At 37.6% G+C, this 26,020-nt stretch overlaps 1 pseudogene; it reads right to left on the bottom strand.

Moving 5' to 3' along the window:
• The window catches only part of LOC149167642 (small ribosomal subunit biogenesis GTPase RsgA 1, mitochondrial pseudogene), a 34,694-nt pseudogene that overhangs the window by 1,648 nt on the left and 7,026 nt on the right, over positions 1–26,020 (bottom strand).

Raw genomic sequence — 26,020 nt, forward strand, 5'->3', positions numbered from 1 at the left:
CTTATGCTCTTTGTATACTAATGTGCTTGGCAATGTTGAGCACCTGCTAGGAACTACGCTTAGTTTTTTAATGGAAATATTTACAATTGAAAATTAAAGCTGTTAAAGCAGGAGTGCCTATAGAAATTAAAAACCATTGATGACTTCATAAACTATTGTAAGCATTACAGGGTGAAGGTTCAATGATTATTATGTGAATTTTATTTACACAACCTTGTATTAGATGGAGAAACAGAGCAGAATCCCAGCCCTTTCATGGGTGATGTCAACTGTAGGCATTCATTTTCTTTGGTGTTAATCAAATAAAGTGGCTTAAAACCTACTATGCCTTTCAAAGACAAGAGAATGGATTAGACTTATGGGTGAGAGATGAACCTAGAGACCCACTGCAGTTATGGAATAAAATAGGAACCTATGAGGACTCCGAGCGTGATTGAGGCATTGGTACCTATTCATACAACAATCAATCGGCAAGGGATAGAATACTTTACCATCAAAGACCTTGGCATTGTAGCTGCTAAATTCTGATATCAGACTTCTAATCCGAACATGCAACACATGGAACCATTTAATTATGAGAACTTTAAGCTAGCTGTTGACTGCTTGGGTCTCTATGGTGACCTTATTTTGAGAGAAGGCTCATCTTGGTTAGGGTGTAGGTTTCGAAGTCCGGTCATTTGGCATCCTACACCAGGATACCAAGCCTTATATGAAATTCCTGAGGGTTAGACATGACATCTTTTTGAGCACCTAGCTAGGCATCATGGCTGTAGACCACCTCATGAGATCCCTTCTCTAGCCTATTCCCTCACTGCCTTGCATGTTAATTACAATGTTTTCATGAGGGCATGAAAAAGGGTAAGCAGGGGGGTGTGTTGAGCACTAGAGAAGGTATGTTATTATCATTTATTTTGTCATCTTTTCTTTAAAATTCATAACCTCTTTACATTATGAACTAGGTATATGATAAGAGATTATGATAAAATCTAGAAGATTTATGTGCAATGTAAGATGACTAATAATTACCCTTTTCTATGCAGAAAAAGGGGAAAACGGAAAATTACCAATCTGAAGGAAATGACAAGACACCATCAACTGCTGTCCCTTTGATAGGGAACCACATCCAAACAAGAAGATCCAGACTGGAGCGTACAAACTAGGAAAAGGAAGAGGAGATACCAAATCGGCGCAAGAGAATGAGAAGATGACTGAGAGCTAACAGTATGGCGAATCCCTCAGGATCCTCTGATCTTGAGGGATCGCTACCTTAACGATTCTCTGTATCATTGATATCTCCGCTCGGTTGTTATAAGAAGGGGCAACACTGCTAGCCCGAAAGGAGGACTATTGTTGTTTTTATGAAATTCTCTTTTGTACTTGAAACTTTGATCATCGACTCTCTCTAAAAGAGCGATTCACTGTAACTCTGTTTTGATGTTTAATATATAAATCCTGTTGCCGTTCCATCTTTGATTCTGGAGTAATTATAAGCAGTGCGTCCCTGGAGGCTAAGGGCCCGGCCCTGGTGGATCACTTGCTTCCTGTACTATTAATTCTCGATTTCGAGTCATGTGTGGTTTGCTTTCTCTTATCTATTTTGTTCAGTAATCTGCTGTTCCTTATTTCATGTATCAGCTCTGTTATATTTTGATTCCCATTCGAATAGTAAGGTTATTCTTTGCATAAAGATGTTATGTTACTTGTCCTGAAGTTATATCGTGTTGCTGTTACATAACATTGTTGTTCCTTAACAGATTGACGTTGCTATTCGATTACAGAGTAACAGTACTGTGTATACATAGATTGGTATCACTGTCTATTTATCTACGGTTTACTTTCAAATGTGATTGCTGTTCATTTGAACTGTTGTTCCACCATGATCACAATTGCTGTTTATTTATAACCGGGATTATTTATTATTATGCCGAAACTCAGATTACTGTTCCTTCAACAGACAAATGTTGTGTATAACATTTGGTTTAGTTTGCTTTGTATTTACATTTGGTTTAAGTTGCTTTTTAATATTTCATAGCTTCCTTTAATTTACTGTCCCATTTATGTTTCCTGTTTAAATAATTTCTGAGTGAAGATTGCAATTACTATCCATTTCGTAGGTTAAAGCTTTGCTGTTCAATTGAGTTAAATAGATTAGCACTGTTCTATTTCCTGCCATTTGAATTATCATTGCTTTAGTGTGTACAAACGATCTGAAACTGTAGTGAATACTGACAATTGCTGTCCAATTCCCAGGTTGATGATCTTTTCCTTAATTTGCTTCTCAATTACATCAGTTTACAAAGGGATGAGTTATCACTACTGCACCCTTGACTGATAAGTTGCTGTAGTGAATGATTTAGATCTCAGAGTGCTAAAAGTTTCTTTTTTTGAAAATAGATTTCATTTCAAGCATTCGTTTACTCTTGTATCCAAAGCACTATACTACTAGCATTACTCTGACAAATGACCGCCTCAGACTGAGTACACTCTTTGAGATAACAAATCGTGCCTGGATTGAAAATTAATGTAGGGTAAATAGAGGTGAAAAAGACCCTTTTTACTGCTCGACACACAACATGTTGAAGGTGCCTGCAAATTGAAAAACAACATCCTCCAGTACCATGAAAGGTAATTGTAGCATATGTTGATGTGTGCATGCACATCTTCTAAGTCCGTAGCAAAATTTTGCTGCATGAATGTGTTGTATATCTTTCTCCATGTGACCTTTGTAGTCTTATCAATAAAGCACTAGGTGTCTGCATATATGGGAATGTTTGGCTTTGTAACTTCAATAGGTTCATCAGTGCTTTCTTCTAAGAGTTCTTTGGAGGCCACTTTACAAGGCGACATGTTTCCAACATATGGATATAGGGTAACAATACTTGTAGCATGAGCACCTGTTTGTGGCAGCACACTCATAATGACAATATTAGCTTAAAGCAAGCTACTTATGAAATAACACGTGTATATCACATACAAAAATCCATCACATGTAACTAGACATGAAAATCTATGAATGAATAGAACAAAATAACTTTCAATCATGAGAAAATGGGAATGCAAACTAGGAGGGTGCACTTTCAAAGCACGAAGGAGTGTCTAAGGTCATTTAGGGCTTTTCAGTGTGCTCATGCACTCAATAAAGTGGAGAAAACCATCAAGGGCGCATTATCGCACTCCAAAGGGTTGAAGGGGTGAGTTTTTGGGTATTTTTGCCTTTACAATGCGCTCATGTGCTCAAGGAGAAAGGGAGGGCTCATTGTCACACTCTGAAAGGACGAAGGATTATGCAATCAGGTCTTCATTCCTTTGAGGTGCACTCATGCACTCAAGAGTATGGAGGTTGCACTGTCACATTCTGATGGGTCGAAGGAATATGCTTCATGTCTTCATGATATGCTCATGCGCTCTAGGGAGGGCACATTGCTTCATGGTGAAGAAGTGTGCTCTAGAGGAAAACTTGACTATTTAGGGCGTAGTTTTAGAGACTGATCAGGCTTTGAGCTCAATAAGTGTGATTTACCTAATAAAATTTCTAAAAAAAGTACAAAAAATAGGATTTATTGATCAAAATGAATAGAAGAAGGATCCACAAGTTTATATAGGTGTTTTCACATTCACAGTGGAATATGAAAGGATTGAAGAATGTGAAGAGTTTCTAAATGCAATAAAAGATTAACAATTGTAGTATGAAGTTTGAGCATAAATGCCAATAGTCAAATTGAAAAACAAAGAAACAAGAAAAAGAAAATCAAGAACGACAGTGAAATCATGAAAGTCAATGAAAAGGTTTGACAAGAAAAATTTACTTACATTGCTGGTTGATGAATACTTTTTGGATTCCCAACTGTGCACCCAGCTCAGATGGAATGATTCTGCAAAATAATGATTAACTAATTTGATTTAAAGAAGTTAACATGCAAAATTAATTCATGCATGAGCACCACTTGTCGACGAGTGAAAGGATTAGTTAAGAGAAGTTAAGTGGGATCCTATTTTCTAGGAGTACACCCACATGCAACGAGTTTCTCATGAATGCACACAGGAAGAGCACATGTCTTCAACATGAAGGTGTGCGCTCAAGTAGGGTGCACTTTTTCAACATGAAGGAGTGTGTTAAAGGAGGGCACACTTCTTCAGCTCGAAGGAGTGTGCTCAAGTTGGGCGCATGTCTTCACCAACTTGGAGTGCACTTTTTCTTTTTTGAGTGATTTTATTTATTTTGTTTGCTTTTTTTATGCTTTTGAGTGTTTTTCTAGTGTGTGCATGGCGAGAAGGAAAGTTTCTAAGTCAATATAAGTGATGGGTTCACCCAACCCTGGACTAGCTAACTCAAGCACTTCTAATGGTTAAGTGATAACACATAGGAAACATTGGCTTAGGTGGGTGTGACACTAGGAGAAAATAAAGGAATAGCAAATCAAACAACATGATGACACAAAGGATCTTGTAACGACAATTGATGTAGGCTCCAAAATTGACATAAGAAATTTTTGTAGGGGGTCATTGTCGTAGCAAAGACACCTACTAAGGGAAACCAAGCCAGATTCTACATGTCTAGATACATTTTGGATGGTATATGTGCTCAACATGATTTTCCTGGCATAAGCTGGAATTGGACACCCAAAGAACTCATTGTTCATATTTATTGCAAACTTCTTTTAGAATGTAGTTATAGAGGAGTCATGGAAAAGTTGGTTGACCACTTCCTCAAAGTCTTGCACCAGATGATATTTAAGGAGGAACCCCCTTGCACTTCTCGTGAGGTGATGGACTGAGTATAAAAACTTACTGATTGGTTTTCCTCACCAGATGGCACTTACCTCAGGGTGTTTGACTACTAGAAACCATTACATTTGTTATTGAGGTATGCCACAGATAATTTGGTCATGCAGGAGATTTCATATCATCTAACCACAAGATTATCAATATTACTGTAGAGGAAAAAGAAAGCACCTTGGCCTACCTTTTCTTTACATGTGGTATCCTACAAAATAAAGAACCTGAAAGATGAAAAAGTTGAAGGTAAAGAGTTGAATAACTTCAAGTTTGGTACGATGGAGTATCATCAGTATGATCCTAGAGGAATTTTTAAGTAGCACTATGCCAAGTTGTATTTAAATTGGCTATGTGGGACCTACTCTAGACCAGAGGAGGAAAAGATCAAGAACTGTTATAATGCATCTAGACCCCACACACTGGGTAGCCAAGTAAGTCCATATCATGTGATTCTAGAATAAGATAGTAATCTGGAAGCAAGGCAACCATAAAAGTAAATCAAATGAGCATTAAATATGAAAGGAAGGTTTCTCACAGTCCAACTAAGGAGAAAATCCACAAGTTTAAAGTGGATCCAACTATTCTGAAAGCAGCTATGGTAGTTGAGAGAAAGAGGAAGCATAAGAGAGATGAGCAGAAGAGGCAGGAAGAAGAGAAAAGACAGAAGGAAGAACATGAAAAGAGAGAACAAGAAGAAAGGCAGATGCAAGAAGATGAATTAAGAAGGAAGGAGGAAGAAGAAGAAATGTTGAAGCAAGTAGAAGAAGAAGGATAGAATTAGCTACAAGAAGAATAGAGTAAATGGTATTAGGATCAAGAACTTTCCCAAGAGATTGAAGAGTTAATAGTTATTAAAGACATGGAGGTAGAAAAAGAGCAACAAATTCAATATGTTGATCTTATGCCCAATACATAAAAAATCATCATTCTGTCTCCACCTCCTCCTATAGATGGGAAATCTCTAAGGTGATGAAGAAGAAATTGCTCCTTTAGATGATAGCTTGGTCATGGATATTTTTAGCTTGACTTTTAATGAGCTTCAAATGAAAATTGTGTAAGCAATAAAGAAGCAATTCCCCAATGAACTCACACATCCTCCTTTCATCAATATAGAAAGGGTGATTGTCATGGATACTAGAAATAATCCTAAAACGATTGATGTAGCTAACTTTGCCTTTCCAAGAGCTTCCAATGAAAATATAGAGTATCTGTTGGTAGAAAATAGATAAATGGAAAAGGTTTTGGAAACTACGAGAAAAAATATAGAACAACTCTAGGCAAAGACTCAAAAGTTGGCTCCCGCGCATGTGTACTTGAAAGAGCTTCAAGCAACGATATTTGGTGAAGTTCAAGCATTGGGAGACACTATGATCAACCTTTATGAGGAGTTGGTTACAGTGAATAAAGCAGTTGTCCCCTTGCATGATATGTAGAAGAAATCACGGGAGAATGAAAAATATCTAAAGATCATCCATGCAACCACCACTGTAGTTCATGAATGGGGAATGAAGTACAAAGGTGCACCACTGAAATTGGTTTAGAAAACAAGGCAACAAGTTGAGTTGGAAAAATTTGAAGTTAGAATTCTTATACAAAGAAATAAATAGATCAACACTTTCATAGCAAATATCTTGTCTTCTTATGCATGGTTATACAACAATGTGGACTCTCTGGTGAAATATCATAAGATCCCTTTAGTCGATACATTCACAGAAGCAAAAGGCAGAAATGCGGCCATGCATGAAATTTCAAAATACTTGACCAACTGACGTAGATTTCTACCAAAGAAGATATAGAGATTAATAGACACACCACACAGAATTATATTGGTGGCCCTACTAATATTAATACTATGTTGTTATTATTGAAGAAGGAGACACAAAATGGTTCCAAAACTTTCTACCCAGATGCAATGGAAGCTAGAGTCCACTTCCAGCCTAATATTCTTGCAAAGTTTGAGGAGACCGTCGAACAATACAAATCTTGGCATCACTATGTGTCTGAAGCTCTACAAATTGAAGCTACTAAGCTAGAGTTTTTTCAAACTCAAGCTTGATATGTCCAATTTGTCTTATTAGGGTTGTCTTATTAGGCTCAACCCATTTTTTCCTTATATGGGTTTTTGTATTATTGTATTGGAAATAAATATGTAAGTGGAATTCCAAGTGTCAATTGTGGAATATGAAAAGTCATTAGTTAGGAAAAGGAAAATGAAGTCAAAGAGTCATGAGGGTAGCTCAAAGGTCATAGAGGGAGATGAAGAGTTATCTCATATGTTATAAATAAACCCTCATAACTCAAGCAAGGGTCTTGGAATCGAAGGCTTGGAAGCTTTGTTTTGGAGCCTTGGCTTCTTTAGTTTAGTGTAGGAGGAATATCATTCTTTGGAGAAGCAAGTGTTGGCTTCGTGTTCCACTATTGCGGCTAGTGTCTTGTCAATTGCAAATGTATGTATGGAATTTTCACTCTTTAATAAAATCTCAAAGTTGGCACATTTTCATGTATATCTCATGAATGTAGTAGGACTATTCTTGTTATTTTTGTGATATGTGTTGTTTCATTTATGCTAAGATTATGAACTAATTCGTTTGATTTAATATGAATCTTGTTGAATGCGTGTTGTTATGTTATTGTGATCGTTGTTATCTTGTGAACTATTTTGTAGTTTAACTAATGATTCTCTTGTATGGATCGAGTGTCTCTTTTAAGCTAATTACTATTACATGCTTCTAAGGGGTTCACTCATTTCCCCTCTAGTGTGATGGTACCTTTCATGAAATACATTTGATACTTCACAAATTTCATACACTTGCTTTCACTAAATCCATGCATATCTCATTCTATGTGTTTATCGCAGCCAAGGCACATCTTTGAAACCACCACTTTGGAAACTAGTTGTTTTCCGGTTGGTGCTCCTACTCCAAATGATGTGGGGTCTAATTGGGACTTCACATCAGGGAGACCCCCTTCGCCGTTGGTGGATATCAACACTAGATTACTCTAGGCTAGGTTTGAAAGGGAATGTTAGTTGATGATACATAATGTGTGTGTAGGAAGGTAGTTAGGTAGGCTAGTTTATGGTAGTTGTAAGCTAGGGTAGACTAGCTATTTATGTATGTTAGTTTCAACTAGGACAATGATAATTTAGTGTATTATATGGTAGGGTAGCTACATATTATAAAAAGTAGGTATGATAGGGTATGATAGGATAGGATTATAGGATATGATACCATATAATTGGTTAGGCTAACAAAAGGTGTATTAGGATGAGAGCAAGGATAAAAAATATAGGATAAGAATTGCTATAGTTGGCTAGGATATGGCCTAACATGATGCTTGAGACTCTATCACATTTGAACATAACATTATCCGTAAAAGTCACATAGCATGTGTGAATAAATTTACCAATAAGATCTAAATTAAGGAGGAGATCGAATAATAAAGGGAAACCATAAAACTACTTAATTTGGATCAACACACTTTATTAAATAAGATTGATTACATATCTATGATCATATTAATCTTGGATCTCATCCAATTTTCATATTTGACTCATTAATATTATAATTAGTATCCAACCATTGAAAGAATTGTTTATAATGACATCTAGGATGTTTAACACTGATTCATCATCAATATCAAGGATAGGATGTGAGCCAATGAATGGATGGTCAACTTGATTATCATTCTTCATTTGAAACTCCTTCCTACTCTCCTACATATTTTTCATCTTTTAATGAGCATATTATTTTAGAAAATTATACTTGACAAGCCTTCCTCTTGGATAAATCTTAACAAAAAATGACCAACCTACTCTACTTGGAACCTATGGATTAAAAGATTGACTTGGAGGTAAATAGCTCTCTAAATTCAAATTATACTTAGTTGAATTATCCATGGTAAACCATTACCATGATCAATAATAGTTCTTTTATCATCTTGTAGCAACAATTTGTACCCTTGAACCTAAAAAATAACCACTTTGAAATATTTATAATCTATATCTAATATATCATCCAAATATCCATAGTACTTTTTGTACCCTAGAGACAAATCCTAGTTGCAAAGGGGTCAATGCCCCAACATTTTAAAATTTTATAAATATTTTTCCATAGACAAAACATCATTTAGTATAATGTTAACCAAACTAGCCTTTACTTGAGTGATTACAAATTCTATTTAATAATATGGAAAGGGGACATTTAATAGAACGAAGTTTATTACTTCTAGGCCAAAAGGAATCCAAAGCTTACAATCTAAGATTGTAATATGAAATGGCACAAAGAAACAAGGAAGTTGGAGGTGTGAGGTTATGGAGTGCCAATTAAGACTTCATTTTAAAATGAATACATGTATTGTATGTTGGACAATTGGCATTGTATGGATATTGGACAACTAGAATTGGCTGAATGGCCAATGGAAACAATTCTGTTGGCATTAATGTCAACCACATTAACATTGATGTTGGTGGCATAAAATGTGTTGGCAATGATGTTAATTAGGTTAGCATTGATGTCCACAAGTTTAGATGTGATGGAAACTGGGCTAGCATTGATGTGCATGGTGCGTCAAGCTCAAGGGGAGTCCCATGGGTGCTACAGTCTCTTGTAGAGAATCATCATAGTAGAAAAATGAGGTAAGAAACTAAAATGTTATATCTATGATGGTTTTTTGGCCCAGGACTTGAAGGAATTTTTGTTTTAGGAGTTTAGCTCAGATTCTCTTGGATATGGCATAGTTGGATAGTGCTTAGAAATATATTTCCAATGGTATGTTGAAGTCTAAAATTGGCCTCTTAGATCACAACGTATTTCCGGTCAAAGCTTAAGTGCCCCAAAGTAAAAATTGCAAAGCTAAAAGTGGTTGGAGGACTATTTTGGAGCAAGTTTAGTTTGGCGGTATTGCCAAAGTTAGCAGAGAGAGAATCAGAGCCACTAAAAGAGTAGTTGGGCTTGCATGGAAAATCCACATAACAACAGAGCAAGTGGCAAGAGATTTTTTATTGGCACATGTTTGAAGTGGGAAGCCCCCATGGAACACATCATCCCGATGGACTCTTCCCCGAAAGGTTCAAGGTTTAGTGAATAAGGTAACCACATGTATGACACAATCCAAGGATGGCATCATCCCAGTAGGTGTGCCCCAGATTTTTTAAAAGGATGCACAGTTGAAGGCCCTTGATGGAAGCATTGGTAAATGTGGCAGCAACATAGCAAGGTAGAGTAGCGCAATGTTAAAGAATAGGTTGTGACCCTTAGAAATTAAAAAAAAGGAATTTGGCATAGGAAAAATGCTCAGACTCCCTCTGTCTCTGTACCCAGGATTGCATGGACGATTGGGAATGGGACAAATGGCACAGTGTGGTTGGCTCATGGTGATGTGTTGGAAACAGTATTGATAGTTGATATGAGCATGGCATCGGTACAAGGGGACACGTGGCATGCAAATTCGACATTTTTGGGTACCCAAGTGGGCCAAAAATGTGTGAAATGTGGAAAAATCCCATTGTGCCACATGGAAATAGTGATGTTATATACCTAGACATCATCCTTGAGGCTGGATCTTGGTTTTTTATAAGGGCACAAAAGAAGAAGTTGTGGGTTGACTAGGCATTGGGCTCACATGGAATATAGATCAACTTGACTTGAAGTTGATTTGTCTATGAGTGCAACAGTGGTCCCACTGGGACACTTCATCCTTGAGGCCTTGATCTCAAAAGGTTTAATAGGGGCACATGCAGAAGTAGCGAGCTAACAAGGCACTAGGCCAACACAACAGAGTTGAGAACCAATGATAAGAGGTGTTGGATATCACCATGGGACATGTAATCCCACAAGGATTACCCCAAAGGAAAACAAAGGTGTTGTGAGAAATAACGTCGGGGTAATGAAGCCATAAGACAAATCTTTTGTCGATATTTGATAGTTTCATCAAATGGAAGTAGGCACACCCAAAGTCTTGGTTTTGCAGTGGTTTCATGTGTTAAGTGACCATGGGCCGTTAGAATAAAAACAAAGAAAAAGCACCAAGATAGGAAATCATTGCATTGGTGTGATAAATCATCTCGACAAGATTTTTATTGGCTAATGTGCACATGTTTGGGACCCCACACTAGTCGTAATCCTGGAGGGAAGGTTGAAGGCTAAGATTAGTCCCAGGAAAAAGTTATGTGTAGCTATGTGATGAAGGAAATGAAGGTTTAATGCATGGAAACCATGCCCTCAGGGATATAGTTCAAAGAGGTGCCTAGGAGCTATATTGTAGTGGTTTTATGACACATTTGTGTTTTCCTATGACCGAGGGCATTCAAGATATTTTCAATAATTTTTTTTTATGGGAAAGTGCTTAAAGGGCCTTCATGCTATAAGCAAAGTACCATGGGCATATGCTTTAAAGGACGTATGGTTTGGCAACTCTTTGGCAAGGATTTCTCAATATTTGATATATGTACCATATGTGGCATTGTGTCACATTTATGGTTAACGTGCATTGAACGGTTCAATGAATGTTTGAATGCATAGGTCAAGCTAATGAAGGAAATGGAAACCATAGAGAGCTCTAGATCAAGGCATTAAGGACCACAATTTTTCAGAACTTCTTAATGGGTTTGGTTCAAGTAGAATTCACCATACTTGAGTGTATCTCATGGAAAGAAGAATTAAATGAGGAAAATAGCTCAAGGAATTGACCATAGATCAGAAAGCCATGCCTAAAGTACAATCTGAGTTTTGTGAGAAATCAATAAGTATGGAAAGGCTTGCTAAAGGCTACAATTTGACTGAGAATTAATTCTCAATGTGGAAAAGTGTCATGTTCCCACTTTATGATTTAATGCAACTACAGTGACCAGGAAATCCAATGCAATAGTAGAATGGGTATCCATGTAGAAGTATGCTCGTGGATAGTGTATGATTGAAAACAAGTACTACATTGTTTACTATGTGGAAGTGGAACAAAACCTTGGATTGAAATTGTGCAACATGGGGGAATGAAACATTTTTGATTGAGCCAAGTACAGAGCTTTGCGTGTGGGTGAGTTGTTGTGAGAGGTCGAGAGTTATCTTACAGATGTAGAGAATTCCAAGAGCTAATATGTTGACTGTATGAAGTCGAGAGGGAGTGTTTGATGTTGCAAAATGTGCAAAATAAAAAGTGTTGTGTGGGTTGAATAAAGTGAGGGTTGCTAAGGAGAATAGGGAATAATATTAGGCAAAGTAAGTACCAGTTCAGAGGGCCAAGTTGATGAACACAAAGCTTAAACCAGGGCCAAGTTGGTGCCATGATAGAGTGCAATGATTTCATTTTTGAGTGTGGGTTGGAACCGACAAACCAGGGAGTTGGTGCTTCCATCTAGTGGTCATCTGAGGAGATATTAGAGGTGAGGGCCTCTTGCAAATGGGTTCTTGCATAAATCGATGATTTTGGTGCTTCATGGTAGGTTGATTAGGCGTCTGCAGAAGAAAGGAGCTGGTGCTTCATGTGAGAGGTATCCCACAAATAATTTGATGTAATAGAGCAGGAGCTTATTTTTACATCAAATAACAAACAAAATTTTGGTGTTTTTCACCTGGAACGGTTTCCATGTTAAACCTTTGTGTCTCATGTGTATGTTTCTCATGATGTGTGTGGTTGTATTGATTCATATGGCCGCTATTATGATTTGTTAGTGGTTTCTCACAAAGTGAATGCCAACTTTGAATGTGAATTTATAATTTGGCATAAAATTTAAATATTAGTCTTAATATTGATTCACCCCCCCAATTCTCAGTATTAAAAATTGTATCCAAAAATTAGTATCAGATCTTGGTTCCTTTAGAAACAACTTGACCGCTTGAACGTAGATCAAAGGGAAACAATGACTAATCAAGTTTGGATAACACCAGAGGGAGTTCCATTTTTTAATGGATCAGACTATGAGCTTTGGAGGATTAGAATGGGATTTGTTTTAATGGTAATCAATGAATATGTTTGGTTGTTTGTAAATTATGGAGAGAAGAATGAGTTTAATACAAAATCCAAGGAGATTATTATGAAAGGGCTATCAATGCTAGGTGCTGATAAAGTGAGGCATTGTGAGAAAACAAAGGAAATGCTAGACAAGTTTCAATGTCTACATGGAGGAGTGAGCCACGCAACAAAAAAGGAGGTTGATTAACCCTGTTTCTCAAGCAGTGAATCTGAATCTGTAAAATTTGCTACCAATGAGAAGAAGAGACCCGCCCCAGAGAAGAGATGCTGAGAATATTGAGGAACTTCCTTCCAATACACAAGTTGTTGATATTCACTCCAAAGGTGAAGAGTAAGATTTGGATGAGAGATATTCACTCCAAAGGTGAAGAGTAAGATTTGGATGAGAGGCCAGGTTGCTTAAAAGGTAAGCTATTATTTTGTGATAATTGTAAAAATATGGGTCATTTGGCCACTCTATGTACATATTCCTTTTATGATGATAAAAATAGTCATACAACTAGTTGTAATGAAGGAAGACCTACTTTAGTAGCAATATAAAATGATGTATCCTTTAAAGAAGAAGAGAGTATATCCCATGAATATTATAGGAATATGCATGGTAGTGATGAGGATGGAATAATCCGCAAACCTATGGACGATTCCATTGACATAGAAGGGAATTTAGATCTCTGTGGTGGCTTAGCTAGTACCATTAATAATGAAGAAAAGGATCTAGATGAAAGCATATATTTTAGAAGGAAGTTGATATATCTACTCTAAAAGAGATCAAGGAGCTATCAGAAGAAAATTTCAAGAAAAAGGAGAAGTTACACAAATATGAGCTTGAGAATGAGAAGTTGAACAAAACAATTGTAGAATTAAATTCTCAACAAGAAGAGGCTAGCAAGTTGAATGGGGTGTTGACCAATCAACTGAATGAAATTAAAGCTCACTGTGAGAGACTATAAGTTGGAGTAGTCTCATTGAGACATGACCTAGAAAGGAAAAATAAAGAGTTGTCTCAATATCAAAATCCGAAGAGAGAAGAAAAGATTTGGATGAGATGATTGCTATGTATAGATCCCATCTCATTAAGGCTAGTTTGGGTCTTAAAGAATATTCAACCTCGAATAAAGTAAAGGTTGTAAGTTCAAATACCCAAGAAAAGGGAGTTGAATGTTCCAACAACAACAAAGGAAAAGGAGTTGTTCGAAAATAATAGAAATGAAGAAAGTGGAAACAACGAAAGAAGAAAAAGGATAAACATTATAACAAGCAGTAGTGGGGGAAGAAGAAACATAGAATTGAAAATGGAAGCATTTCAAATGGCCACAAAGAGTGCACAAAGAACCAGTAGAGGTCCTTCCCCTCTTAAGGATAGAACCCCCAAATAAAATTTGTTTTCAATTATCAGAATCCTTTTCATAGTTACTTCTTTTCTTGCAACAATTATGGGCACAGGGAAACAACTTGCAGATGGCTTGCAAGAAGATATATTTTATGGAGAAACAACACGAAAAATAGTTTTCACAATAGTGGAAGCTTTGACAAGAGTTCTATTAGATATGGAAACCCTTTTTCCCCATTATTCAACCATATTGAATGCTATAACCATGGAAATTTTGGGGACAAGGCATCAAGCTACATATATGAAAGGAAAAAGCTCATTCCTCAGAAGGTGCAACAAAACATAGCATCTCAACCTTTTATTATGAGAAGAAATGTAGGAGCATCTCAAGCTTTGTGTCAAAGGGAATTACTGAATAAAGGAGGAAGAAAATGTTAATTTTTTAGGTTTTTCTATGTTGTATCAATTACTTTAGCTCAATTCAATACTTCAATTAGCAATGTTTCCAAATACAATTAGTATTTATGTTCATCAACAATAATTAAAGATAGAACAATAAATGCAATGATAAAGGAGACAATCAACAAATCATCAAGAGACACTGGATTTGGTCAAGGACCAGGGAAAAACCCCACTAGGCGGAAAACCCTTTGAAAAATATTCTTCTATTAAATTGTCATAAAAATTTCAGTAGAGAGTACAATTATATTAATACAATATCATCCAATAACCCAATCACATTTATAAATATGATTCCAACATCAAGATATATCAGAGACATTTTTATTCCTGTCTACGATCAATGTTCAAAACTCAATCAAAATTCCTGGTCACATGGATGAGGGGCTGTGCATGCGACTGAAGGTTTCGAGTCGCTCCCTTGAGCTTATGATTCCAATGACTATAGTTGAATCTACCCTATGGAAATCCAACTGCTGTAACCCAAAACCCTAAAACAAATGTGAGCTTCAGACCCTATAATTTTGGACCTTTGCGAACTTCTTTTGTCGTCCCAACCTCAGACCTGTGCAAACCAATCAATGAAGAAGAATATGATTGTTGGTGTCAAAATTAGCTTTAGGTCACTTGTATTTATAGGTTTCCATGGGTTACCAATTTCCTTTGGGGCCGACCTTGTCCAAATGTGCATATGTGGGCTTTCCTTCATAAGTACACTTTCCCTTATCTGATTTGAGTGATATTTAGGTCGATTTTGGTCCTCTTGAAAAGAGGAATTAAATGAAATCATCATCACCATAAATGAGTTATCAAAAGTGTAATTTTACCATAGTTTCATAATTTAACACTCCCTCTCAACTAGGGAGAATTCCACCTGTCAATATCTGATCATCAAACATCTTGTCATGTATATCCTGTCAACATATCATGTCCCATCTCTGCTCAAATCTATATACTAAAACATTCTAGAATCTAAAGAAGAATAATTATGGAGCATTAGCTTCCACCCTCTATAACGTCAGAGAAAAAATCACAATTTTGAGAACAATATTAGGGAACACATCTCAACCTGAATCTACATCGGGGAGCACATCTCAACGCAAAATCTCATGGGAGAGATAAACATCTACAACCCCATATAGAGCAATAGGTGATATAGGGGATCACATCTCAACCCATCCTATTTCTCATTGAAATTCCCAACCATGACCCTTAAGAGTCATGTGGTAGAACACCTGCATCATAATTAGCTTGGGTTGTACAACCCCAAGTACACTCTCAACCCATTGGCAAGACGAAGAGAAATAATCCCAACAAGATAAGCTTGTGGGTATGATGCTAACTGGGGTATACTTTGCAAAGACTAATATATGGGAGAAAAATATTAAACCCTATGGGGAACAGATAGGGAAGCAACATCTACGACCCTATTGTCTAGAGATCCCTCAACCCTAGGAGACCTCTATCTCAATTCCTCACCCTGGGAGCTCAGACAAGGGGGAAGAGCTAGATTAGTGTTCTTAATCAATGATGCCCCTTGTTAGGAGGGGTCACATCCATCCGTCCAAGATGCTCTCAAAATACAAGAAATTCCCTTTAGGAAAAGCCTCAGTGAGAATATCTGTAATATTCTCATCTTTCAATATGTGATGGAGTCAAACGACTCCTCTCTGCACCATGTCTCGAATGAAGTGATATTGAATCTCTATGTGCTTGGAATTGTCATGAAATACAAGATTCTCTACTAGACAGATCCCACTCTTGTTGTCACAATATATCATTGTAGTATCTAGGACCTACTCAAATAGCTCTCCAAAGAGCTTCCTCAACGAAAATGCTTCACAACTAGCCATGCCAACGGAAATATACTCTTCCTTGGTTGTACTTAATTCTATGAACTTATGCTTCTTGCTCATCCATGATATCATGACAGATCCAAGGCTGAAACAACATCCATATGTACTCTTCTTGTCAACAACGTTTCCTTCCAATCAACATCTGTGTATCCATGAAGTCAAACATCTCTCCAAGTGTGATAGTCCCATGCAAATATCTCAAAATGTGTTTGGCAGTGATCTAGTGTGCATGGAGAGGCTCAATCATGAATTGAATCAATGTATTCACTGCATAGCATATGTTCGGACGAGTGTTCACTAGGAACATCAGAGCCCTAATCAACTGTCTATACTCGGATGGATTCGCCAAATCGGGTCCTGCAACTTCTCCACATAACTTCTTGAAGTTCATTTCCATTGGTGTGGGTAGTGACTTGCATTTTGTCATTCCAAATCTTTCCAACAACTTCACAATATATTTTCCTTGTGAAAGGAAAATCTCACCAAGCCTTTGCTAGACCTTGAGGCCTAGAAAGTCGTGCATGAGTGAGAGTTCCTTCATCTCGAATTCAGAGGCTAGCTCCCTCTTACACTCAATAATGAGGGTCCCACTACCTATCAATAATAAATTGTCAACATATAAAACCAAAATAAACGACATAACTTGGACTACCTTGAAGTAGAGGTTGGGATCGACATTACTTCTTATGAATGCCAACTTTACCAAATAACTATCTATGCATGTGTACCATGATTTGGGGGCTTGATTTAAACCATATAATGCCTTCTTCAATCTACAAACATGTGTCATTCAGTCCTTTACTTCAAATCATTATGGCTGCTCAATGTACACTTCTTCCTATAACATACCATGGGGGAATGTTGTCTATACGTCCATCTAATGAGGAATCTATCCTTGACTTGCGACAAGGGAAACTATTGAATGAATGGTTGTATAGTGAGCCAAAGGTGCAAATAGATCATCATAATATTCTTCCTCTTTTTGTTAGAATCCTCGAGCCACGAACCTGGCCTTTTTGGGCGGACCTACCTATGGTTTTGTGTATGGTTGTCGCACATGGTTTTGGGCATGATGATTTTCTACCCATGGTATTTTGTAGATCCGGTCAAGGGAACTATAGTTATGTTCTGATCTAGGGTTAATGGATTGGGGTTTATGGATGCTTCAACATGTATATATATGTATTGTAACATTGAAAGGAATATAATGAAAAATCAATCTGGTAGTCCCGGTTTTGGGATCCAGGAGAAATCTCTGTGTATATCTGTTTTATGTTTTATGCTCTTACCATTGTTTATTTTCTATTTTTTAGAATTCTTATGCAGGTAAATTTTTTACGGGATTAAAACCTACATTTGGTATTATAGCTGTTTCGACTTTAAGGGGACACCTTTATTGCTGAGGGGTTTTGATTGGGCCTGTGGTAGACCATGTTTAGTGGGAGATCTGTGGGATCGATTCTTATGGTGAGTAGTGGGGAAGATAGAGATCGAGAAATTTAATGGTTAGAGTTTTGAGTTGTGGAAACTCAAGATGGAGGATCTGCTGGTGGATAAATATTAGTGGATTGCGGTAGATCCAGGTACTAAACCAATGGAAATGTCAGCTAAAGACTGGGCAAAGTTGGATTGGAAGGAAAAGAGCACAATACAGTTGTGTATCTTAGATTCAGTATTGTTTAATGTATGAGGGAAGCTTCGACAAAGGATTTTTGGGACAATTTAGGGAATTTGTACCAATCTAAATCTCTGGTGAATAAATTGTTCCTACAAAAAAAGATGTATAACCTAAGGATGAAGGATGGAGACTCAATGACAAAGAATTTGAATGCCTTTAATTCTGTGGTAAGCCAATTGTTATCTGTTGATATTAAAATTTCAGATGAAGATAAGTGCATTAATGTGTTGTGTTCTCTACCAGATTCATGGGATAGACTGGTTGTTGCAATAGGTAGCAATGTGATTTCCTTGCAGTTTGATGCAATAGTCTCATCCTCGCTCTTGGAGGAGATGAGACGGAAAAATATGGAGGGCCAAAATGGTGATGCCTTGTCTATACGAGGATGGTCCTAGAATAAAAAATACATAAATCCTCGAGTGGGAGATCTAAATCTAGAGGTAGATCTAAATCTTTAGGAAAACCTATAAACTTGTGCCGGAAATGTGGAAAGTAAAGCAACTTCAAAAAGGAATGTAGATATAAAGCTACTAAGAAAGGAAAGGGATCTGATGATGCTCATTCTGCAGAGGTGAAAACCACCTCGGATGAAGGTGGGGATGTGTACTTAGCTTCTTCTTCAAGTACACATGTAGATCATGAGGCATGGTTGATTGACTCAGGTGCATCGGTTTTGCGAGTATGAGAAATATGGTGGTGGTGATGTATTATTAGGGGATAACAAGAAGGCTAGAAAATTCAAGTTGAAGTTACAAGGTGGAAGGATTAGAACACTTACGGGTATTCAGCATATACCTACATTGGCCAGAAATATGATTTCTGTAAGCATGCTAGATGATGCAGGTATTAAACAATGTTTGAGAATGATACCTGTAACATTGTTAGGAGAGAACTAGTATTAATGCAGGGAGTTCGGATTGGAACTCTAAATAGGCTTCAGGGTATCACTGTTATTGCTGGGTACAACAGTTCTGTTGTTCCTGAAAGTGGAGCAGAAAATCTAGTGGTCTATGGAGAAAAGACCATGCTATGATATCAAAGGCTTGGAAATATTGGAGAGAAGGGCCTTCGAATACTTCATGGTAATGGTATGGTAGAAGGTATGTCTAGTTTCTCTCTAGATTTTAATTTCTGTGAAAATTGTGTATATGGGAAGCATAATCAGGTGAGTTTCCCCTTTGATGCTAAGAGGGAAAAACAAATATCAGAGCTTGTGTACAATGATTTTTTTGGAACTATGTCGGTTCCATCACTAGGTAAGTCTGTGTACAATGTATCATTTCTAGATGACTTCTCAAGGAATGCATGGATACATTTCCCTAGGAAGAAATTTGAAGTCTTTGAAATGTTTAAATAATTTAATGTCTGGTCGAAAACTAGACAGAGAAGAAGATAAAGGTGTTGAGGACAGATAATGGTGGAGAGTTTTGCAAGAAAAAATTTGAAGAGTTCTGTAAGAAGTGTGGTATAACATGGTAGAAGACTACTCCATACACACCTTAGAAAAATGGAGTTGCAGAAAGAATGAATAAGACATTGATGGAAAAGGAAAGAAGCATGCTCAGTGGTGTTAGGTTAGGACATGGATTATGGGCAAAGGCAGTGGAGACTACATGTTACTTGGTCAACAAATCACTTTCATCAACGTTGGAGGATAAAACTCCACAAGAGGTATGGACTAGTAAGAAACCCTCTCTTTAACATCTGAGGGTATCTGGATGTGATGCATGTGTACATGTTCCAAAGGAGAAAAGAACCAAGTTGGATAGTAAATATGAAAGGTGCATATTTATTGGGTATAAGGATGGTTTAAAAGGTTAAAAGATTTGGAACCCAAAAAAAGGAAGGTTGTGTACAATCGAGATGTGGTGTTTAGAGAAGTGAAAGATGTTATTAAACATGAAGTCCTACCAAAGGAACCTGAGAAGATAGAGTTTGAGCTAAAGGAGGAAGAATCAAACTCTACAACAGAATAGGAATTAGAAGATGAAGAGCCAAAAACTCCAGTCGTGAGAAGATCAGTTCGAGAAATATGGCAACCATATTGGTATAGTCCATCTACTTTCTGTTCAAAATTTTCTTTATCTATTACTGATGATGATCCCAAAACTATCAGGGAGGTAGTGGATTTAGAGGATGGAAAACTATAGAAAGAGGCCATAGTTGATGAAATGGTATCTTTATACAAAAATGAGGCTTGGGATTTGGTGGAGTTACTGGCTTGAAGGAAACCCATTGGTAGCAAATGGGTGCTTAAGAAGAAGATGAATGTAGAAGACAAGGTGGAGAAATACAAAGCTCGGTTGGTAGAAAAGGTTTTTCCCAGGTGCTGGGTGTTGTAGTGTTTTCTTCTCAAAGAGGTACAAAAAGAACCCACTTAAGATTATGGATGACAAACAATCTCAACAATATAAATGGTTGCTAAACATTGTAGATCTGCAACAACTTATGGAAACAAAACCTGCCAAAATTCTGATCTATGCCACAATCATAGTTAAACAACAAAAGAAAGAGTAATAACTCCAATCACCCAATGGAAACCAGATATGTAAAGAATAATTTTATTGTAACACCTGTGAAGAGAAAAGATAAACGTTACCAGTCCCCCTCTATGGGACAGCTTCTTGTCTATCCTCAAAAGTCTTCAGCTTGTGTAGAGTCTCTCTCCTCTATAATGTGAAAACCTAGCAAATATATAGTGTGCGACAATGAAAATAATCAAAGTAAAACAATGAGTGCAACAATGAAAATAATCAAAATTGAATAATGAATGAAAAACCCGTCTATTTATAACAAAATATTGAGTTATCCTCGAATAATGAGCAATAATAAAATATTATTGATCCCATTCTTGGAATAACCACTTGGAATATTTTATTATATTTGGTTAGGAGGGAAAAAGAATTTAAACTTTTATTTAGAAATAATAAATAAATAAATGATTTATTTATCATCTCAAGAATTAGTTAAGGAATAATAAACAAATAATGATTTATTTAATTATTCCTAAGGGATTTAGTCAAATTTGACAAAGAATAATAATTAATTATGATTAATTAATTATTCTTAGAGAAAAATAATATAAATAATGATTTATTTGTTTATTTTTCATGATTGGGTCAAATTTAACAAGGAATACAAATAAAACAATGGTTTAATTAATTATTCCTAGAAGAAAATCAAATAAATAGTGATTTATTTAATTATTCTTTATGGGTTTGACTATAAATTACTTAAAAAAGTTGGTTTATTAAGTAATTTCTCATAGTGAAAGCAATTTACTATGGTAAAATTGGATTTACATGGTGTACTTTGATCCATCTAGTAAATTAGGCTAGATGATCAATTTTTTGGTGATAACAGATTGCCCCCCAACGTACACGTGTTAGGAGAAAAACGTATGACCAAAGTATGTTGTAAAGACAAAATCACTTAGACAACACAGGGGAGTCAAGGAGAGAGAGAGAGAGACCAATGAAGCTGAATTGACAGAGGATAGGGATAGAGGGGGTGATACTAATGCAAGTCTCCTTTTATGTTGTGGTACCGGAACTTAATGAGGCGAGGGAGGGGGATACCCATACTCGCCGAGATAACTTAGTACAAAAATAATGGTTTGCCCATAAATATAAAACTGAGCAATGAAGTACATGCTCAATGGTACATGACATGCTGGCATAACATATCCAGAAAATAATACAATGTGTCCCATATACATAATGCACCTAGTAAAAACATGAGCCTAGACTGAATACAATAATATTTGAGTACATGAGATACAAAGCCCCTTCCCTCAAGAAATGGGTGGGAGGGAGAGCAGACAACCGGAGAAGCCCTGCTAAAGAGGGAAGGGCTCTGCAAAACTAAACGGATCATTTGAAGGAGACGTGCATGCTATGGACACTAGGATTGGTAGGAACTGAACCCATCAACTCTGCAGAACTACATCTGAGGATGTAGCATAATATGTATGCATCCGGGCATGTGGGGGGCTACCTGAAGGGCCACCCCCTCATGAGGTTTGAAACATCTCACACACAGCCGGGAATCACTGGTACAATCTGCTGCATCACTAGACCAACAAGTGTATGGACCACGAACATGAAATGACCAAGTCAAAGGGCAATAAAGAGACCCTCCGGTCAATCCAAGGTGTCGAACAAGAATGGAAGCTAGAACCGAGATACACCGCCATATAGGCCATTATTCTGGAATAAATGAGTTGATGTCAATAGAATAGGACCCGCGATAGATGAGGCAATAAGGATTCTCAACTAAAGCACGAAGGAAAATAGTAATGTGACTGATGGACTGACACTAAGGATAATGGGTAAAAGGGACTGAGGGACAAATAGATGACTACCCTTGTCAGAGAATAAAGTGCATGGTTGACTTGACAACAACTGAATCAACTCCAGAGGGGATGGGGACGGTATGACTGGAGGCCAAAATGGGAAAAACATGATGAACGGTATGAAAATATGGATGGAATACTGTGACATGATATGATGGGGCATGAAATATTCTCCAAGATTGCAAGGGTGACTCATCACAGAAGCTCTCAACAAGGGTTACTTGATGACGCTGCCACACAGACGAGGCCCGGTGGGGACTATGAAAACATGAGTAAATGATGGTTACTCATGACGAAAATCGACATATGGTATGAAAAGTAGTAAGAGGAGGTGGATCTCAAAGTACAAGTGTCGCATTATGACATAAGTCGATTTTGAGAGGCAACCTTCTTGGAAAAATGGTTTCCAAGTGAACTGTCGAATCATCAAAAATTGAGGAAGACCCATTTTAGAGCTCGATGAGAGGTTGCGAACGATGATGACGGTTTGTCAAACTAAGATACGGTATAGTCACAATGGGCGATAGAAAAATTAGGAATTTTTATATGAAAGGGCATTTTCCCTCCAATTTGGATTCATTTGCTAAGTCAACTGTGGTGAATTTGGAGAGGAGGAGAAGACCTTAAATCTTATGGAGATTGTAGCATACAAACCGACTACCAAAATCAGGATCTGCGACTGTTACACAGTAATTTGTCATTGTTTTCCTGTCAGTCTTCCTACTGTGTCATGAGACCAAATTAATCATGCTCATGCTCTCTAATGTTGTGAAATGACCCACTTTGCCAAAGTTTTTCTATCATCGCGACTGTTGTAAAAATAAACGCGCTGATGAGCGCTCCAAAACAGACCGAACGCGCTGCCAGCGCGGAAGTACACGTGATTACCGCGCTGGTCGAATTTCATGAGACAGCGCATCTGTTACTTATATCTGATCGCGCTGATATGACTTTCTTTGTTATTCAGCAGCGATGTCAGCGCTCCAGTGCAGTTAGGCACCCGCGATGATCTAGTATGGTGAGTTTGTTCTAACAGCCGACCTTCTAGATGACTCCAGACCTAGTTGTTGGCCTTGTAAATGTCGCCCTCCTTCTCTGGCATGTATGTTTCGTCATTTGAGCCACCTTCCTTGGAGATAAGCTCATCCTCCCACCATTCATGGAGACTCCTTCTCCTATTTAAGCCTCCACCATTGCCATGAGCTGCTAGTTTTGGAATTCATAGTGTTTGGAGTGTTGCTGATAGTGTGTGAGCTTGATAGGTAGCTGGTGTGACAAGTGTGGGATTGTTAGAGAGCTTAAGGAAGGTTGTGAAGTGTTTTGATCTTGTGTAAACTTGTGTGAGAGAGAGTTTTGTCTTGGGAGATCTACCTTCAAGGGTGAATGCTTGAGGAACTTGCTGGCTGGACCCTCTTGAGAAGGATTTGACATCAGAACTATGGTTGTATTCTTCTTTGTTTATCAATAATAGACGACTATCATTATGGTTCCACTCTTATTGTCTTTATGATGGTGTTTGAGTTATATCCTTTCGACTGATATATAGTTGCATCTATTGGATTTTATGCTTGTGTTTGTATCGTTCTTTGCATGTGCAGGTGTCCGTGCACGAGGATCGTGAGGATTGTGACAGCCGGGGCAAAGGAATGGAGCATCAACTCTTCTACAAGTACTAGCGTTGGAATCCAGGTAGGCCTTCATCATTGGTCTTTCATTTGTAATTAGGAACCTGCGTGTTAGCATTGTTTGATTGTTTCTAGACCCTATTTGGACTAGTAGGGACCGCCTTTGTCCGCAGTGGGGATTTACCTCCACAACAATTTGGTGACACCGCTGGGGATTTTTACCTTGTTGATTGATTTGTAAACTTTAGACGGAGCCTGAAGTACGGCCAGATAGCCTTCAAAACGCTTTTTCTCTGCATTAGCGAAGTAGATCAATGCCTCTTCAGTCAATCTCCGGTTTGGTTTACGAACTGAACAGCTTGGAGCTGGCTTTTGTCCTTTTTGTTCATTTTTCCTTGAGTTTGATTTTTGCTCTCTTTTCAAAGATTGGGGATTAGTTCTCTGTTTTTGGGTTTCCTGGTTCGGTCTGGGAGGTGCCTTGATTGTTTAAAGAGTGATTGCCTTGGTTTGGGAGTTTTTGGCTTGAGTGTGGCCGTTTTTGAGCATCATCGCGGTTTATAATAAAATAGTCGCGCTGTCATCGCGCAACCCTTTTTATGACTTCCTGATCATCGCGTTAATACACCAAACAGTTGCGACAGTTCTGCAAAATCGGACCATCGCGGTAAAGGCGTGTACTTCCGCGCTGACATCGCATTGTTGCTACGCGTAGTTTCTTATCAGCGCATTGTTGTTGTGTACCACCCGTGCTGATTCCTGTAGAATTGAATTTCTTCAATTCTGCCTCCTGAGCCTGTTAGTCTTGCTATCCCCTACTGTTTTCACTTGGTTTATGACTTGATTTTCATTGTCTGAAGATTGAAGCACTTTCTTGTGAGTCTTGTTGAGCGAATCTTGCTTTTTGTCTTGTGACCTAGTTTTATCATTCCAAGTTTGTTGGATCAGCTTTGCTTGGTTACTCGTTTGCAAAGGTTCGTTTACTACTTGCTTTTGGTTTGGTGAAACCTTCCTCTTTGCTTGCTTTTGCTAGGTTGTTTAAGTGATTGTTATTGAACCAGTCTTCACATTGTTTCGATTTCTTCTCACTACCCGGACACGGATCACAGTTGTTTGGGGTCAACCGGTTCTTTTCACATTTGTTTGTTACTATTTCTCAAAAGTTTGTTTAATGCACTTTGCCATCAACAAAAAGAAAAATCTCTTTTGCTTTGTATTAGTTAATGAGAACTAGAAGCTTTTCATTTTGATTAATAATTAGTGATCTCAAAAGAAAAGTTTGTGAATTTCCATTAGCTGTATTAGGGAAGCTATTTGTTGTTTTGTGATCATTTCGTTTGTGTGAAAGCCCTCTAACCCTCTTGTAATTAGCATTCATCGAATGGAATGACATATTTTGGCATATAGTTTGCATTTAGGCAATTTTGAGAGATTTCATATGGTAAGGCATGAAAACTGAAACCTAATACAAGATCAACCTTAAAATGAATTGAATGAACTTAAAAACGCATTGGAACATAACGCTCACTGTCTAGAGGTCTAGGCTAGAGATGCACTCTGGCGTCGTTAAACTTAGTCACTTTTGTTTCACTTAAGGTTGGGTGATTCCTCCTTCCGTGACGCAACAAGTGGTCTAGCACGGATTTGAGCTCCCACGTACTGTCGAGTATATGGGGAGACCCCACTAGGTTATCATCCTTTATCCATAGGAAGCCATGTCCGCCGCCTTACAAGCCGTAATGCACCGAACACAACATTCGGGAAGATTGACTGCCGTACGGGAAGTCCTTGGTTTTCATATGACTACCAAGGTGTATATGTAGTTTTACGGATTTGTTTGGTAAACCTTTTTGCCTAGCTCTCCAGAGTAGTCACTTTTGATCCTTTTAGACTCCCTAAAAGAAAAGGCTCATCTGAGCATTTGTCACTTCGAGCTCATTAAACATTCGAAGGCGACTAGAGTCATCTTTTTGCCCT

The sequence above is a fragment of the Pinus tabuliformis genome, chromosome 5_1 (assembly GCF_031772625.1).
Source record: "Pinus tabuliformis cultivar Carrire ecotype Pingquan chromosome 5_1, CPIR1, whole genome shotgun sequence".
NCBI classification, from domain to species: Eukaryota; Viridiplantae; Streptophyta; class Pinopsida; order Pinales; family Pinaceae; genus Pinus; species Pinus tabuliformis.